The 18,190-nt window shown below is 54.3% G+C and overlaps 1 pseudogene; it reads left to right on the top strand.

Annotated features, from left to right (window-relative positions):
* Positions 1 to 3,630: 3,630 nt before the first annotated feature.
* Positions 3,631 to 15,482, top strand: LOC135330589 (olfactory receptor 10G6-like; annotated as a pseudogene).
* The last annotated feature ends 2,708 nt before the right edge of the window (positions 15,483 to 18,190 follow it).

Raw genomic sequence — 18,190 nt, 5'->3', positions numbered from 1 at the left:
TAAGTAACCACAAAGGCTGCTTCCCAGGGACAAGATAAGGGAGTAAGAGAGCCGTGGACAACTATGCAGAAGTGAGATAAGAAGTAAAGAACACACCACACTGCAAGTAAAGAGCTACGGAAAGGACCAGTCGCGAGCTGGAAGACCCCAAACGCTAATACTATGATTGGTTCAGAACTGTGGGGGGGGATACTAGACTGGAAGGGTATAATTACGCAGGGATTTGTTCAAATGGGGTCCCTCTTTGGAGGCACCCAGCTCGAGCTGCAATTTACTGCATGTATGCCATCAAAATTTATTTTGCTCTGATTTGTCTTTGAACTCGTGTTTCAGTGGGAACCTAGGGTCGGACCCTGTTATAGTGGCCGGCGAGCCTAATATTCCATAACATGCATGGTAGACCTTGAGGAATGCAGTGCTTGTGAAATCACATCTCAGCTGGCTGGGACTCAGGAGAGTCTGTTCGGAGACCCTGTTGTGACGTCCTGGTGCTTGGAGTATCCACGTCATTTTCTCTGCCCTAACTCTGGAGGTACCAGACTGTGCTCAAATGTGAGGTTTTAGGAGTAGAGAGAGTCTCATACAAAGAGTATGCTGGATCCCCTCGTGATCTAGACTGCCTCCTTGGCAACTACCACAGTCTGAGGGGACCTTTATTGAAGCAAAGCTTTCCTGCGAACGTGAACAAAGATCCCATCTGGGAAGAGATTGTCCTTGTGTCCATCCCTAACTAAGTCTTTGGCAATGTGACCTGGAGAGGTAATTTCTGCCCTCCCACCAGCATACTGTTTCTCTCAAACAGAATGAGCGTGTTGTTTCCAAGCACAGCTACCATCTATGCACATTCTAGGTGGAGGTTAGTGGGTATTTTTTTATCGTTTTGTACATTTCAGAGATGCCACACCTCTAAGTCAGAGGAGTATGCCATTTCTGTACTGTGCAGTGCTTCCAAGGCACTGTTCACATGCCTCCGGATTGGGATACCAGGAGGCTGTGGAGAGAAGCCCCAAGAGAGGCATCAGGTCTGCATCCCCTGCCAGGAGAACATCACTGCCAAAGGCTCTTTCTGCATGCCCAAAGCAGCCTCTGGGTATGCCCCAGGCCCCACAGAGTGATCAGGAACATTGTCTTTCCAAGAATGGCCTTCTCACCTAACAGCCATAACCTCACGCTGGAAGGTAGTTGCCATTTGCTGTGTCTGTTTTTCCATGCTGTCTATTTTGTATGTAGCATGTCTGCTTTAGCTGTTGATGTTTGCTCAGGTGGCGACACAAGCCTAAATGCCAGTGGTGATTGTCTGTAGTGGAGTGAAGAGAAGTGTCTTGATGAAACAAGCATGTCTGCCTTTTGATGGCAAACAGCCTTTGCTGTTGAGTGTCTGTTTTATCTGCCTGTGTGAAGGGCTGTTGACAGAGGCTGACTCTTCTGTCCTCTCTTTGGTGGCCTCTGCAAGGAAGTTAACAAGAACTTGTTGCTCTAGGGAAGATGTCTGCCTGGGAGCAGGAGGGCCCTCTGCACACGCTGGTCTGGGGGGGCATGTTGCCTGTTCTGTGGAGGGCAGAGCCACGTGCGGGTGGGGTCAGAGAGCTGCTTTCTGCAGGGATGCCTGGTGATGCCCTGCCAAGCCAGTGCTGGGTGGCCAGCTGCATCCGCTGCACACACAGGAGGACTGCATGGAGTCTGGAATGCAGCCTGGCTCTCAGGGTGAGCTTTGTGCTGCCTTGGCGAGCTTTGCATCTCTTTCCTGTCTAGGGGCAGGGGAAGCAGGGCTTTCTAGGGAACATGGCCGTTTCCCCTGGCACCAGCACGAGCCAGTGTCACTAGGCAGTGCTGCTGGATGCCTCTTGAGAAGTCACCTGCCCTCTCTGTCTGGACACATAAAATGGGCAGTGCAGCCCTGGGCTCAGGGTATGCAGTGGCCAGCCAGGCAGCCCCAGGCGCTGGCAGCACCATCCTGCACTGTGCTGCACCACAACAAATCCCCCTCCAGCACACCCAGGCAATGCTCCAGCAGCCCGGGCCGCCCCCAGCCACAGCTCCCCAGCCTGCTGGGAGCAGCAGGATCGCCTGGGGACACTGCCGGGCTGTGTCAGACTTGAGGTTCCCTCTTTCTGCCTCTTGCCATGGCCAGTGGGATGCCAGGCGGTGCAGAGTAGAGAGCTGGGGCTGAGCTAGGCTGGGCTGGGCTGCAAGGAGGGGAGCTGGGCCTGGTGGCACTGCAGTTCCCTGGCTGCTGAGGGCTCACCAAGAGACACTGATCTAAAGGGCAGGTCGGTTGTTCCTAGGAGATTGGACTGGAATCTCTGATGCAGGGTTATGCAAATACAGGGTTACTGAGAGTTGGAGACTGCAAATGATTGCTAAAAAGCAGAGACTAAAAACTCTTCTGCCTCACCAGGTGCTGTGGGCTCTCTCATGACGACATTTGGTGCCCTGCCTCACTGGGACAAAGCTGGGCACAGGGCAGCAGAGCCTTCAAGGGAAAAGCATCTCCTTTCCCCTTGGAGTCCCACCTCTCCTGCCATGCCTTGGCCTACCTGTCAGCACTGCCTCAGAGGACTGTTCTGTGCTTCACCCCATGAGAGCACCTGCAGCCTTGCAGATGCTCCCTTTTCTCTCTGCAATGCGGCACAGCCTTTGGGAAGACACTAGCCCATGCTGGGTGTGTCTGGGGGAAGGAGATCATGGCTGCATTGTCCAGACAGCCCTTTCTGGCCAGCCCTGGGAAGGCTGTTTCATTCAGTGGAGCAAAGAGCAGAGCTGGTGGTGCAGAGTGCCTTACACATGCTGGTTGCAACGTCCCAGCTCCAGAAAGTCAATCCTCACTTTCCTACCTCTGCCCCAAACATTTTGGATATGCCTCACCAGAGTCTGACAGCAGGGAAGAATCCCTGTGAGCATCCAAACACAATGACTGTCAGCAGGGTCTGCTCTGCTCTGCCCTCAGGCTCCCCTGGGAGGAGAAGCACACAGAACCAGGGGGGAAGAGGGGGTGGGTGGAGGAAAGGAAAGGCAGTGCCCCAAGGTTGCTGTTTCATTCAGTGGAGCAAAGAGCAGAGCTGGTGGTGCAGAGTGCCTTACACATGCTGGTTGCAACCTCCCAGCTCCAGAAATTCAATCCTCACTTTCCTACCTCTGCCCCAAACATTCTGGATATGCCTCACCAGAGTCTGACAGCAGGGAAGAATCCCTGTGAGCATCCAAACACAATGACTGTCAGCAGGGTCTACTTGTCTCCAGCCTCAGGCTCCCCTGGGAGGAGAAGCACACAGAACCAGGGGGGAAGAGGGGGTGGGTGGAGGAAAGGAAAGGCAGTGCCCCAAGGTTGTAAGAAGGGGCAGAGAGAGCCTGCACACATGTAGGGGTGTGAGGCAGAGCAGATGGTTTGCAGAAAGAGAGAAGCTGCTGGATGGGAGCTGGACCAGAGTCCTCAGATCATTGCCCCACTGTCAGCCTTGCAAGGACCAGAACAGGATGCCCTGATTCCCTCCTGCTGTCAGTGAGAGCTGAAAGCTCTCGGGTTAGAGCACAGGGCTCTTGCCTGTGGCCCTGCCGAAAGGTGAGTGTTGCCTCAGCACAAGCAGAGCTTGAGGGGATGTGCAGAGTCAGAGACACCTTTCTGCTTCCACCATGCTCCCAACTCAATGTCTGGGAACAGTAGAGAAATGGAGTGCAGGAAGCATTCCAGGGTGGCCTACTTCATCCTTGGGTGGGCTCCCAGACCCACCAGAGCTGTGAGTGCCTTTGGTCCTTTTCTTCCTCCTCATCTACCTGCTGACGCTGTCTGGGAATACCCTCATCCTGCTGGCTGTGTACCGGAAACTAAAACTGCACCAGCCCATGCACTGGTTCCTCTGCCACTTGTCCTTGCTGCACATGGCCCTCTCCTCTGTGGTGGTGCCTAAAGCCATTGCCAGCCTCATGGCAGGGCACCAGGGTCTCATGTCTTTCCAGGGCTGTGTGTCTCAGGCCGTCTTCTTCCATTTGCTGGGCTGCACCGAGTGCTTCCTCTACACAGTGATGGCCTTTCAGTGTGTCCTAGCCACCTGCCTGAGACTGTGGTATGGAGTCCTTACGCACTGCAGGGCCTGTGTGTGCCTGGTAGCAGGGCCCTGGCTGGTGGCTGCCTGCACTCTCCCCTCCAACCCCAAGTCACTTTCCACCTCCACTGTGGCCAAAGGGACTGCGTGGGCTACATCTGCTGTGACATCCCCACCATGCTGAGGCTGGGCTGTGGGGACACCAGCCTTAACGAGAGAGTGACCTTCCTGGATGGGGGGTTCTTGTTGATGACCTGCTTCAGCCTCACCATCACCTCCCACCTGGGCATCATCACAGTGATGCTGAAGATGTGCTCTGCCCTAAGCAGAAGCCGTGCCTTCTGCACCTGCACTGCCCACCTCACTATGGTGACCACCTATGCCATGCTGCTGGTCTTCACCTAGCTGAGACCAGGGTGCCAGCACCCCTTTGGCAGCATGGTTGCTGCCTCCTACTGCATGGTGACAGCTCTGCTAAATGCCCTGGGACACTTGCTGGGGAGCAAAGAGATGAGAGGTGCCCTCACCAGGCTGTCCAGCAGAAGTAAAGGGCTGGGCCAGGTAAACAGACAACTTTCCTTCAGCAGGCAGCAAAGCATCCTACCTGTGCATTGCAGGACTCCTGGGTCCTGGTGTTGTCCCAGCAGAAGCATGGTGGTGGGGCTCTGGAGTCTGGTTGGGGCTAGCGTTAGGACAGCTGGATGGAGGACCAGCATGCAGCAGGCCTGGGGACACAGGTCTGCTTCTCTTGTGTCACATCCCTGAGTGTGATTGGCGGGGGCAGGGAAAAAGCAGGCTGTGGTATGACTGGGTGCACAAACACCTGCATTCACTTTTGAGGCTCCCAGAATGAGACCAAGGCCCCTCAGTTGCATGGTGTGATGAAGGACTAGCCTTGCAGGCTTGTGCAAGGCTGTTTGCAGCATGCGGAAGAACCCTTCCCTCAGGTAGGCTTTGTGGGGCTGTTTCATTTGCTGCCACAGCTGCATGCAATGTCCCCGTGCCCCTCATGCCCAGTGGGCAGGACCCAGTCTTCCCTGAGGACACTTTGCTGCTTGGCGGCTTAAAGCATCCCCTGGGCTCAGAGCCACAGCCTCCCATGATTCCAGCATCTCCTTGCCCTCTGGAGACATCTTGAGATCCAGGTCCCAGAGCTCTGGCCTTGATAGGTCTGTCACAGGCTCTGCTCTGGTATGCTCCGTCTGTGTGTGGTTAGACCACTCATCCACACAGCCCCATCCCACAGGATGTCCTCAGGAGGCCTGTAAGTTGGTGCAGGCGCAGCTGTGTCATCAGGGAAAGCGGCAGTTCTGGGTGGCAGAGGTCCATCCCCCCAGGAGAGAAGTGGAAGGAGGAAATGACCACAGCAGGATGCTGACATGGAGACTTCTGATGTATGGAGAATCCTGCAGCCATGCCGCTACCAGGCTCTTCCTCGACCTCTTTCTCAGACACTCGACCTCAGCCCATAAGCCATGTCACCCTTTCAGCTTGTGCTGACTCCTAAGCCTAGTTCTGCCCTCCAAATCCCCTTTACTTCAGCCAGATGCAGACTCTGTTTGTCCCCTCCCACACACTGTGGAGATTCTTTCCTTCATCTTCCTCCCCTCCCTTTTCATCTCTGTGCTCATCTTGCTGCAGAACGGCCTTACCCTGACAACCATCCTCACTTACCCATGCTCCCCTGGGTCAGCATTACCTGTGGAGATTGAGATGGTCCCTGCAAGTGAGGGGGGGAGTAGCACCTTTCCCACCAACCCCCCTCCACCCAGGGGCTCCCATTACAGCTAGCAGGCACCTTGGGCATTTGAACCGGGTGATTAAGAATGGGGTGACTGAGAAACCAATGCACCCAGGCATTACCAGGCATGCAAAGAGTGGCAAGGGGAGTCAGTCATCACATGGCAATGGTCAGTTCTAACAAAACAGACGTGCTTGTCCAAGTCCTGCCTGCTCGTTTCTGCTCTGACCTACCACCTGCTCCTCAGCCCAGGCAGGGCCCACTTTCACCTGGAATAGACCACAGGGGTAGCTGTAGGGGAGGGAAGTCTCACAGTTTCTTGTGATCTCTCAAATTAAAGGACAGTGTACCATGTGAAACAAACTTTATTTTTACAAAGTCATTCAAGAAAGAAAAAAAAAAAAGGAAGAAGATGTGAACAAGCAAACAAGGGGTTAATCCATTTGCTCTAGATTAGCCTAAATTGTAATTACTTTAGTTATTTAATTTGCTAGTTTGCTCATTTGTTAACTTGAGAACTTTTTAATATAGTGTGCTTATGAGCAACACAGTTACTTAACCAATGGTGAGAGTGCTCATCCTTCCTCCTCCTTCACAAGGCAGGTGTCCCCTGAATTGCACAGGGAAGCACAGGACCCCCAGCAGCCCAGCTGCTAGAGGATCCGCTTCTGGGGCTGCTTAGGTGAGCTGGCAGCTAAGGTTGTTTGGGTGAGCAGGAGTTGACTGAACAGTGACATGGAGGCACCCATCTGCTGACCTGACCTGTCTAGAGAGTTTTGCTGCTTGCTGGGGACTCAGATCAGGGATGTTGTGAAGAAACTGCTGAGGCTTCTCTGTCCAGGGATGGAGGTGGAGGTGTCACAGTTTGTTGTGATCTCTGAAATTAGAGGACAGTGTATCATGAGAAACAAACTTTATTTTTACAAACTCTTTAAAGAAAAAAACAAAAGAAGAAGAGACTAAGCAAACAAGAGGTTAATCCCTTTGCTCTAGATTAGGTTGGGGGCTTCTGTGGGACAAGTGGAGAGAGGGAGATCCTGAGGGATGTGGGCAGCTGGCTGGGCATGGGCAACTCATCCCCATGCTGAGCCTGCAGGCTCTCGGTGGGAGAAAAGGTGAGGCCTCGGCTTCTGGGAACCCCAAGAAGATACCCAGTGCCTGGAGCAATGATGCTCAACGCGCTGTGACTAGAGATGGGGACTATTCCCCGAACCACGTGCAGGAGGATCATGAAGGGACCTTTGCCTGCTGCCCTAGGCCCTGGATGCCTGAGTCCTAATTTGAGCACAACATTGCATTCAAGAGTTCCTCCTTTGCACCCAGTGGACCATGGATGCTTGAGGGGTGCCAGCCTTTTAACTACTACCTTAAGCTAAGGGTGAAGGGCCAACAAGAAATTGTCAAGTATCACAGAAAAGAATAGTGGAAGAGCATTAATCGTGAAGCCAGGTGTCCCTAGAACAAAGTCAGGGAAGACCATGAGCAGGTGAGAAGGTCTCTGGTTGCTGAGGCTTTTGGTCCAGCCAATGCCCAAGAGCATCAGCCAGAGCCAGAGTGGCCCTCCTGAACTGGGAGGCACTCACCAGAGTCAGCTCACAGATGCTGCTAAGGGCAGAGGCATGTCCCACTGTCACTGCCCCTTCACAGTGGAGCTGGGGGGATCAGTTCTCACACAGAGCTGTTCTGGAGCAGAGCTGGATTCTGTCACTGGTGCGGCCTCAGAGGAGCTGGGCACTGGGCAAGCTGCTCTGTGCTTGGAAGAGACAAGGCCCCACGGAGCAGATGTGGTGATTTGGGAACCAGTTGTTTTCCTGGGGCTGCCCAGGCACATGGGGGTGGTGAGCCCACAGGTCTCACGAAGGCTATTCCCGCTATCCCCACTCCTGTCCATCCTCACAGATGTTTTCTGTCCAAGTCTCCTCCCCCAGCACAGCTCCCTTTCTCAACAGCCCTTGCGGCTGCTGACCTTGCAGGGCCAAGTGGGCACTTTTTCGGCAGAGAAACGGCAAGGCAAGGACTGATGAGCAAACTCAGGGAAGACCACAAGCAGGTGAGAAGGTCTCTGGTTGCTGGGGCTTTTGGTCTAGCCAATGCCCAAGAGCATCAGCCAGAGCTAGAGTGGCCCTCCTGAACTGAGAGGCACATCACTAGGGCTGTCTCTTCATTTCTCTGTTTCTGCCATGACCATTCCCCTGTGAAAGCTTCTTCTGAGATCTCGGGTGAAAGGCGCAAGGACTTCCAGGGCAGGAACATGTCAATGTGGTTGGGGGACTCAGCTCAAGTGCCAGAGGGGTCCAGCGCAGGCAGGTGATGTAGACCTGGGTCACTCCTGTGGGGGTGCTCGTGGCCCCATTTGCCACAAGGAGCCCAACTCCTGCAATCCTCAGCTGGATGCCCAAGGGCTCCCATGCAGGAGGCTGTGCCACGTCCTTCTCTCTCTCTTTCCCAGCTCACTCCATTGGTCACTTCTTGTCCCCTCCCTCTGTGGGTGGGCTGTGCTGCGAGCTTTAGACCCTATGCTGCATACCACCACTGACCAGGAGATTTTGTTGGCCTGTTTTGTCACAGAACCTGTCTGTGGAGTCTCTGAGAGAGTCCCCAACAACACCATTAGCATGTTTGGGGCCTAGTCCTTCCCCAGGGTGCTCCAGCCCTGCCCATCCAGGGTGGTTGCCAGCATTTCCTCAGCTGAGTCCACAGGTGCTCATGCTTAGGCACATGCTCTTTTCTTGTGTGTGCTTGTGGGCATGCTGGATTTGTGTGAGTGCATGTGGGTGCACAGATTTGTGCATGATTCCACACAGGTGTGCATGGGCAGGTGCATGTCTGTCTGTACTTGCACATACTTGCTCCCTCTCTATGAGGGAACGGCAGGGGCACCTTCCACTGCTCTCTCCACAAACACCACAGAGCAGCAGGCTCCCTGGGCCAGAAGGAGCTGGACTGCAGCTGAATGGTTATGGCACAGTCCCATCAGAGAGCTGCCCAGGGCACAGGCACAGGAATGCAGACCTTGTCTCCTGAGCCCTCCTTTCCCTGTCCCTCCAAAGCTCACACATCTGCTACTGCCTCTTTCAGACCCCAGCAAGGACACTTTTACACCAGCTGGGAACCTTGGTTTCCCTGCAGGTAAGAATACTCGGAGGGCCTTGCCATGGCAGTTAGGCCCCACCTCTGCTTCTCCAGGCCAGGACCCATCTCCTCTGCCCAGTGCTAGAGAGTTCAGAAGGATAAGCTTAGCTTTATGTACAGGCTGAGAAAGGCTGAGAAATCCTGTCTGCCTCGTGCTTGCCATTCCTGAGTGGATCTGCTGCCAATGCAGTGCTGGTGGTGTATGGGAAGGGCACCCTTGCAGCTCACCAACCTGGTGCTGTGTCAGGCAGACCTGGGGCTGAACACATTTTTGAAGCTGAGGGACGTGGGTCCTCATGTCACTGTGCTGTGAAAGGAAGGACAGAGCCCCTGCGATGCACAGGGATGCACAAACAGCTTATGATTCCTTTGGTGCTCAGCCACCAGGCCCTTCCTGTCCCTCATTGAAATCTGAGTCTGAGTGACCAGCAGCTGCCCTGAGAGGGAAGGGAGGTCTGATTCAAGGCCACCCCCCACCCCCCAAAAGACTGCTGCTATGCCACAAGGGGCCTCAAGAAAAGACCCTCTTTCCAGCAAGGTCCGCGTGCAGTGTGTAAGCTCCCTCAGTGCATGTGCCCTCATGGAGGCTGGTCTGCCTGGACTCAGGTCCAGCTTACACATGGCACAGTTGAGGGCTGCCCACCTTTCCTCAAAGGGCCTTGGAGAGACAGATCACTGCCAGGCAGCTCTGCTGACAGGCCTCAGCCAGGGCTGACCAACCCTTCTTGTGGCAGCAGCTTGAAGCTGAGGCTCTAGTGCTGGGCCCCCAGCTGAGCTGCAGCTCCAGCTGCTTCACAGCCATGCCTGGTGACTGGCCATGGAGCCTGCTGATCTGGAGTCAGATTCTGACATGTGGAGGACTTCCCGTCTTGCCCTCGGACTGCCTCATCACTATGGACTTGTGCAGCAATCATGGGGCTGTGCCATAGCCTGATTACTGCCAGCAGCCCTGATCCTGGCCCTGTCTTGCTCACTCACCTCCCCGGCTCGATCTCAGACTTTGCCACGCGGAGACCAGAGCCTGAGCCACACAAAGCAAGGAGAGATGGAGACCATGGTCAAAGAGGCAGTAGAGGGAGGCAGTCAAGATGGGGAATGCTGAAAGATGGTGACTCCTGGAAACAGGACATAGCCTCCTGCATTACCTGCAGGCCTGCAACTTCAGAAGAGGTGTAGTGGCCTGGGCTCCGATGGGGACAAACGAGGGCTTCACTGGAAGGAGCTGACCCAAAGCTTTGGCTGTGTGAAGGAGGAAAGGCTTGTGACAGTCTGAAGAGACTCCCTCCTGTGGGGTCCAGAGGCACCGAACGGCTGACCTGACCTGTTGTCTTGGGGGGCCATTTGCTTGCCAAGGGTGAGGAGCTTGGATGTTGCAGAGGGCCTGCCAAGAAACTGCCAAGCCTTGTGTGGCCCTTGCACTATTCCCTCATGCTGCCCTGCCCTGTCAGTACCAGTGATCCTGTCACAGCTAATCATAAGCATATCAAGAGTGACAACATTGTTCTGAGGGTGAAGTGAAGGCCATGGGGCCCCAGGGGGTGTTCTCCTCAATCCCTTTGGGAGGGGGAAAGGCTTGAGTAGAAGTGGATTCCTCCCACAGATCAACACCAGGCTGCACGGCTGTTGTTGGAGGCAGGGCTTTGGCTTCTGTCACCACTGCTCAGGGATGGGATACACTTGACAAAGTGGGGGACAGCTGCCTGCGTACAGAAGCTTGCTAACTTAGTGAGGGGACTTTGATGTCGGGATGGGGTGGGGGAGGTTCACCTTAACCTGAAGAGAAGTGAGGGAGCAAGGGGCAGAGCAGAATTGTGTGGCAGACAGCATGAGAGGGGAGGCTCTGCCACTTCCCCCGTAAAAGCAGCACCAACTGGGGGCCACCTCAAAGGCCCGTATGGGAGTCACATAGCATGGGGAAAAGGCAGGAGACCTTAGAAGTCCATGCACAGGTGCAGAGCTATGGCCTCTCTGTGAGTTTGGAAACCTGCTGGGATAACTCTTGCTGCTGCAGTGCTTCAGTGGAGGGAAAGAGGCACTTTTGGGAAAGATAGGGTGGGCATGGGTAGAGGAGGGTTTGCAATCTGTGGAAAAGAGTGGCTTGAATGCATGGAGCTTTGCCTTGGGGCGGGGATACAACAATGAAGAGAGCTGGTGGATGAAGATTAGAGGGCAGGCCAGAAGAGGTGATACTGAAGTCGATGTCTGCTGCAGACCTCCTGATCAAGAAGAGGAGACAGAGGAAGCTTTCTTTAGGCAGCAGGCAAAGCCTCACGATACTGGATCTTGGTACTCCTACTACTGGGGGATGATGTAAAGGTCAAGGGCAGCCTTGGCTGCCAGGACCCTGAGCCTGTGGAGACTGAGATCCTCAGAGGAGGGAGCAAGCTGAACAGCAGCATTTGGACCTGGGACTTCAGAAGAGCAGATCTGAAACACCTCAGGGAGCTGCTTGGCTCAGGCCATTCAGCTGTCCCAGGCTGGGGCTGGTGCTGTGCATGCTTGCTGGGCACTCTCCAGCTGGGCTGATGCTTTCTTCTTACTTCTCTGATGAAGGAGGTGTCAGCCTTTTCCTACCTCTCCTTCCTTTCCTCCTGTGCCCTGGGCTGCGCCAGAGGAAGGGGAGTGTCCAGTTCCCAAGGGTCACACTGCTGCCAAGGAAGAGATACTCGTAGTAAACTTGACTGCACAGGTTTGCGTGTTCACCGCCCCCCCAACCCCCCAAATGACATCTGTCAGGGACAGTGGAGCAGTCGAGGGGAAGCTGGGCAGTCACTACAACTTGCCTTCAGTGGCATGCCACAGTCCGAATAGAGTTTCACTGTAATTCCCTGTTGGCCCCTTCAGCTCATGCTGATCTCACTCATTGTCGCCCTGAGGAAATTGCACCCCCCCCCCGCCCAGATATGCCTATATGCACAGAGACCTATGAGCACTCAGAAACATGCACACACACACACACACGCACGTGCATAAAAATATATGCCTGTGCACAACCATGCACATAGATGCAAACACAAATGTACTTGTCCACACACACTCACACACACCCACATTTGCACACACTCGCACATGCACTACTGCACAAACACACACGCAAATGCAGACATGCAGGTGTGACTATGTGCATGGACGTTGCCAGATGGGAAGGCACAGAAGCATCAACACACACACAGGCACAAGCACTGCTGAGAGGCAGGACTGGTGGGGCCAGCCTTCAGTCCCTCTGGGCAGCCTTAGGCAAGATGCTGAAAGAAAGCAACTCAGATCCTGCCCAGCGCTGCCAGATTTACCACGTTGGAGAGATTTGAAGGTGGTCCAGTTGTTTTAGCACCACCAGAAGGGAACAAATCCCATTGAAGTCCAAGCTCTCGGCTCCTTTCCAGACATTTGGCCTATCCACCTGCCAAGCCTGTGCCTGAGGGCCAAAGGAAAAACTAGAAAACCTCCCCATTACTGCAGCCTCATGGGTTCCCCATGCAAAAAGTAAAAAAGGGAGAAAAGGGGGAAAAAAGAAAAATCCTACAGCCTTCCAGACTCCTGCCTCTCCTTAGTGATCTCCCCAAGAGACACTTGGGCGCCTGGGACCAGCCACAGCAGCTCCTGTGCAGGGGGTGGTGTTTCAGTTCTCACCATGGCAGCCGAGGCAGCCGAGGGGTGTGTGCTGGGGACAAGCCAGGATGCCTGCAGGCTGCAAATGCTGCAGCCAGGACTCCAGAAGCAGAGTGCTGATGAAGCTGCCTCCAGACTCACCTTAAGGTAACTCAGCCCTCTGCAAAGGACAAAGAAACACGAAGGAGCAGGTGGCACTGAAGGGAGATTTCAAATGCCCTGAGCTAAGCCCAGCGTGTGCTGGTTCACACGGCTGATGAGAGCCGGCTGAGCTGCATTGCTGGGGAGTCTGTCTCCTCCTGTGCTTTGGGCACTGGAGTGGTCTCCAGAACCACAGGAGTGGTGGTGGGGGGATGTGCCCAGTGCTGTGCAGGCCCCAGAAGGACAAGCCTTGTGCCCTGAGAACCTGCCAGCAGGAGGGCTCCCACCTGGCCTACAAAGCTCCCATTTCAGATGCCCGCATCCATGATCCGCTAAGCCCCTGCAGGGCGCTCCAACTCTCAGCTGAACTCTCCCCCCTCCCTCTGCCAACCCACCATCAGGAAACAAGGGGCCAGCTAGGGAGGCTTCTTAGAAACCCTCTCAAGAAGCAACAGTGGCATTGCTCAGCCTAAATCAGCTGCCCATGCTCTCATTAGCTACAGGGGTGCCGCAGGACATGTGCACCCTGCTTTTGCAAAACCCATGTGGATCGAGCATTTCCATCAGTGACCCATAAGCTCCGCAGGTGCTGCTACAAATCCTAGGTTACCAAGCTTGGCCCCTCTGTGGCTGCTGTGTATGATGCCGGCAATGTTAATGGCCTGCTGTTCAGAGCACTGCATTGCACAGGCTACACTCGTCTGGTGTGGCGTACCTGACTGCCACTTTTGGGTGCCAGGCGACTGGGCTAGGACTGGAGTGCCCTGGCAAGGTTGCCTGCCCAGCTGTGCTGTGAGCCTGGGGAGGAAATGCCCAGCTAAGGTGTGTGTGGGAAAAGAGAAGCTTCAAAGTTCCGGGATGAACAGATCTCTACAAGGCTGGAGCTGGAGCTTGGAGAAAGGCAGGAGAGAGGTGGGCTGCCAGTCACCTCCCAGAAGTGAAGGGTCTCACCTACCTCTGGGGATTTCTGGGAGAGGTGTTGTTCCCAGGCAGCAGGGGAAGGCAAGGGTAGAGTGGTAGAAATAACGGTGACTACTGCTCCCAGCAGAAATAGCACCATCTCAGGGCAAGGTGAGGACCCCCAGTGGGGAAAAACCCTGAAATTCCCATAGCACCAAGCAGTGGTGTGCAGAAGAGCATGCATTTGTAGCTGGGGAGGTGAGGACTCCACTGGGACATCAGGCCAGGAACAGCCACTTCCTACCATGGGGAACCCAGAGCCCGCAGGCCCCCCTCATTGTAAAGACATTCAGCGGGCTGTTGCCTGAGGAGCAACATGTGTCACTGCCAGAAGAGGGAGACCTGCAGATGGCATGTGTCAGGCATGATAAGAACAAACATTTTCTCTTCCCTCTGTCCTCCTGTGCTCCCCTCTCAGCGTCATTTCCGTCAGCTCAGCTGTTTTGGGGCAGGAAGGTGGTATTCTGACTCTCTCACACAGAGACGGGAGGCTCGGTCTCAGCATGTACCTCAGCTACCTTGTCCTCGCTGCCCTCCTGGGGAAATCACTGGGTAAGCACTGGCTTCTACTCTTGACATAGTCCCTCTTTTTCCTCAGGAAACCCTCCCACCCTGAGCATGTCTCTGCAGGGATCTGCTCTTGAACAGTGGACAAGTGTTGGGAAATACCAGGTGACACAGGTGTTTTGCACCTGTGCTCTAAAGATGCTGTCAGTGCTGGAAAAGAAAGGAAGAGACAGCAAAGAAAGACCTCGTTCCCTCACCATTCAAGACCCCCTTCTCCAGCTTTCCTTTCCCCAGCCATCCACCTCTCTCTGTCTCTCTCTTCTGATGCATCTAGCTCAGTGTTTCAATGACATGTCACTGCAGAAGCTCTCTGCTGCTTGCAGTCCCAAATTACTGCCTTGGAACCCAGATATACAGGACTTTTCAAAGCTGATGAAGGCACTGGAAAGCTCTCATCCCACTGATGTTACGAGGGTGTCCCAGTTTCTCTCCTGGCTGGCACATGTAATGCAGCATGCCCAGGCCACCCTTTTCTTCCTGCAGGTCAGCACAGCCAGGGCTTCCTTTTCCCTCATTGCCCATGACCGGGGAGGTGTGCGAGATGACAGGTGATGGAGAGTGGGATGAAAGTTTTTGCAGCCCCTCACCAGAGCCCTCACCCCACTGCAGGTGTTCTGGTGCCAGCACACGGGGGCCAGGCAAGACAACCTGTCCCCTGGGCAGCAGGAGGGAGAGTGGGGAGCTGGGAGCAGGGCCACAGCAAAGCGCTCTTCCAGCAGCATCCTGGCAGGAGGTGATGGGATTATCATGCCTCGGGATCTGCACTGAGCTAAGAACACCAAACTCCTGCCCCAAACCACTCCCTACCTTGCTGCAGAGCAAGGGAGAGGGAGCCCTCTTCCCTGGTGGTGTTGCATCTTGAAGCCTTTCCCCGCATAGTCACTGACTCCTGCTTTCTTCCAGATGCCATGGGCCAGGTCACCGTGACTCAGAAAGATGGTCTAGTCAGAGTGGAGGAGAGAGGCACTTTCCAGACCACCTGCACCTACCAGACGTCCAGCAGTATTGTGACACCGGCTGTGCTCTGGTACCAGCAGAGGAGAGGCCAAGCCCCGCAGCTGGTCTCATATCAGGCAGCATCTGCTCCTAAGAAGAGTGGCCGATTCACCACATTGCTGAATACCACTGGGAAATACAGTCTCCTGCAGCTGGAGGAAGTCAAGGTCTCTGACGCTGCCTTGTACCTCTGTGCTGTGCAAGACACCCTGGTGCAGGAAGCTCCTTTGACTGTGCAAAAACTGGAGGTGGGGAGGAGGGCAGGGGTGCGTCTGGGCAAGGCGGAGCTCCAGTGAAGTGGCCCTCAGCTCTCCGCTAGCAGCACTATTTCCCCTGTGCACCCAGGGATCTGCAGGCCAAGCTCCTCTTTCTGAAAGGGGCTGGTGTCCGTGGCCTCGCAGGAAGGAGAAGCTGGTGAAGGAGTCTCAGCCATGGAAGGGTTTTCCCTCTACACTCCAGGATGGGACTGCACTTGCCATGGGCTATGCAGGGAGCATATGGGCTCTTCTGATCTGACCTCTCGGCAGAGCACCAGGGCTGGAAGGAATCATTCTGGGTCTCATCCAAGTCTTGCAGTCCCATTCCAAACTCCTTGTTCACTGTCTGCATGGCACATTTGCCCAGATCACTGACAGGATGGCCCTTCCCAGACTGGGTGTTTCTGAGGGAGCTAAGGGACGGTGGCTTGCTGTTTCAGCAGGAAGTGGAGCCATGATCCGTGAGGAGTGGGAATCTCCTGTGGTGGGGAGGAGCAATGGACAGGGGCCAAGGTTTCCTGGTGTATTTGCCAACCCCAGTGATAATTAACTTGCATTTTCCCCCACTTACATGCATGTTGACCACAGAGAGAGAGTGTGTGTGTGTGTGTGTGTGTGTGTGTGTGTGTGTGTGTGAGGAGCGGGGTGACTCTTGTTCTGTATGCCAGCAGCTGTTGCAGATAGTATATTTTCACACTGAGGGTTGGAATGAGGGCTGTTTCAAGCCCTGGAGGCCTGAGCAGTTCCACAGAGGGCAGTTTGCTGACAGCGCCTGCAGAGGTGAGGGGAGAGGAGCTGCGGGGTGGAGCTGGGAGCAAAAGCAAAGAGATCTCAGATGGGTTAACTGTTCAGGCAGTTTGCAGCTTTAAAATGTTGACTGTGCTTTATGCATTGCAGTTATATTCAGAGCAAAAGACAGGAAAGCAACGCCCCCATGTTTCATGTCATCAGAGAAAGGGGATTTCCCCAGGAGAGGAAAACAAGCAAACCCCTCACTCGCCAGCCCTCTGAGAAGCTGCTAGTGGGAAATGGGAGGGGGGAAATCTTCTCTTTGTGTGCCTAAAAATGTTGCTTTGTGAAGGAAGCACTGACCTGGTCTGGAGAAACCTGGACTGGTCCTCCATGTGTGTGAGTGGCTCTGGCTGAGCAGCAGAGCTTGCCCGCAGCACCTCTGTCTGTGTCTGGAAACAGCCTGCTTTGGGCAGTCCTTGTAGGTCTGTGAGGGGCAATTACTGGGAAGAGATGGGTGTATCCAGCCTGGTGGGAACAGGAGCACATGTGTGCACACGCCAGGTTTTACCGCACTGCTTGTGGAGCTGCTCTGTGCTCGGGGACAAGCCTCAGCCAGGCAGGGTGTGTGCAGCTGGTGAGATCTGACTGCTGGCTCAGGAGATCCCTGGGGAAGAGGGTGCCAGGGTGAGGAGCAGAAAAGAGCTCTGCTACTCTGGTCCTGTGCATGGCAGTCCTTGAAGAATGCAGTGCTTGTGAAATCCCATCTCAGCTGGCCTGCCTAAGAGCATGAGGAGCTAGCCATAGGTATTCATCTTTCTGAATCTATGGCACAACTCAAGGAGTGATCCTCATGTCAGGAGTAAATACAGGTTCACAGCAAACAATCACTCCTAGATAAGAGACTGTACTCAAATGTGAGGTTTTAGAAGTAGAAAGAGTATCTATCATACAAAGGGTATGCTGGATCCCCTTGTGATCTGGACTGACTCCTTGGCAACCATCAGAGTCTGAGGGGACCTTTACTGAACAAGCGAACAAGACCCCATCTGGGAAGAGATTGTCCTTGTGTCCATCCCTAAGTAAGTTTTTGGCAATGTGACCTGGGGAGGTAATTTGTCTCCTCCCACCAGCGTACTGTTTCTCTCAAACATAATTAGCCTGTTCTTTAAGAGCACAACTACCATCTATGTACATTCTAAGTAGAAGTTAGTTGGGCTCTTTACCTATTAATCCATTTCAGAGATGCCACACCTCTAAGTCAAAGGAGTATGCCATTTCTGTACTGTCCAGTGCTTCCAAGACACTGTTCACATGCCTCCAGATGGGGATACCAGGAGTCTGTGGAGAGAAGCCCCAAGAGAGGCATCAGGTCTGCATCCCCTGCCAGGAGAACATCACTGCCAAAGGCTGCGTCTGCATGCCCAAAGCAGCCACTGGGTATGCCCCAGGCCCTACAAAGTGATCAAGAACAATGGCTTTTCAAGAACAGCCTTCTCGCCTAACAGCCATAACCTCACGCTGGAAGGTAGTTGCCATTTGCTGTGCCTGTTTTTCCATTCCTGACTTTTTTGTATGTAGTATGTCTGGTTTAGTTGTTGATGCTCCCTCAGGTGCCAACACAAGCCTAAATGCCAGCAGTGATTGTCTTTAGTGGAGGAGGACTCCTGGGTCCTAGTGCTGCCCCAGCAGAAGCATGGTGGTGGAGCTCTGGAGCATGATTGGGGCTGGCGTTAGGACAGCTGGATGGGGACCAGCATGCAGCAGGCCTGGGGACACAGGTCTGCTTCCCTTGTGTCACATCCCTGAACATGGTTGGTGGGGGTGGAGAAAAAGCAGGCTGTGGTATGACTGGGTGCACAAACACCTGCATTCACTTTTGAGGCTCCCAGAAAGAGACTGAGGCCCATCAGTTGCATGGTGTGATGAAGTGAGTAGTCTTGCAGGCTTGTGCAAGGCTGTTTGCAGCATGCAGAAGAACCTTTCCCTCAGGTAGGCTTTGTGGGGCTGTTTCATTT

This window comes from Dromaius novaehollandiae, chromosome 22 (assembly GCF_036370855.1).
Source record: "Dromaius novaehollandiae isolate bDroNov1 chromosome 22, bDroNov1.hap1, whole genome shotgun sequence".
Taxonomy (NCBI): Eukaryota; Metazoa; Chordata; class Aves; order Casuariiformes; family Dromaiidae; genus Dromaius; species Dromaius novaehollandiae.
Note: the sequence above shows the minus strand (reverse complement) of the source record. Positions and strands in the feature narration are given on the sequence as shown.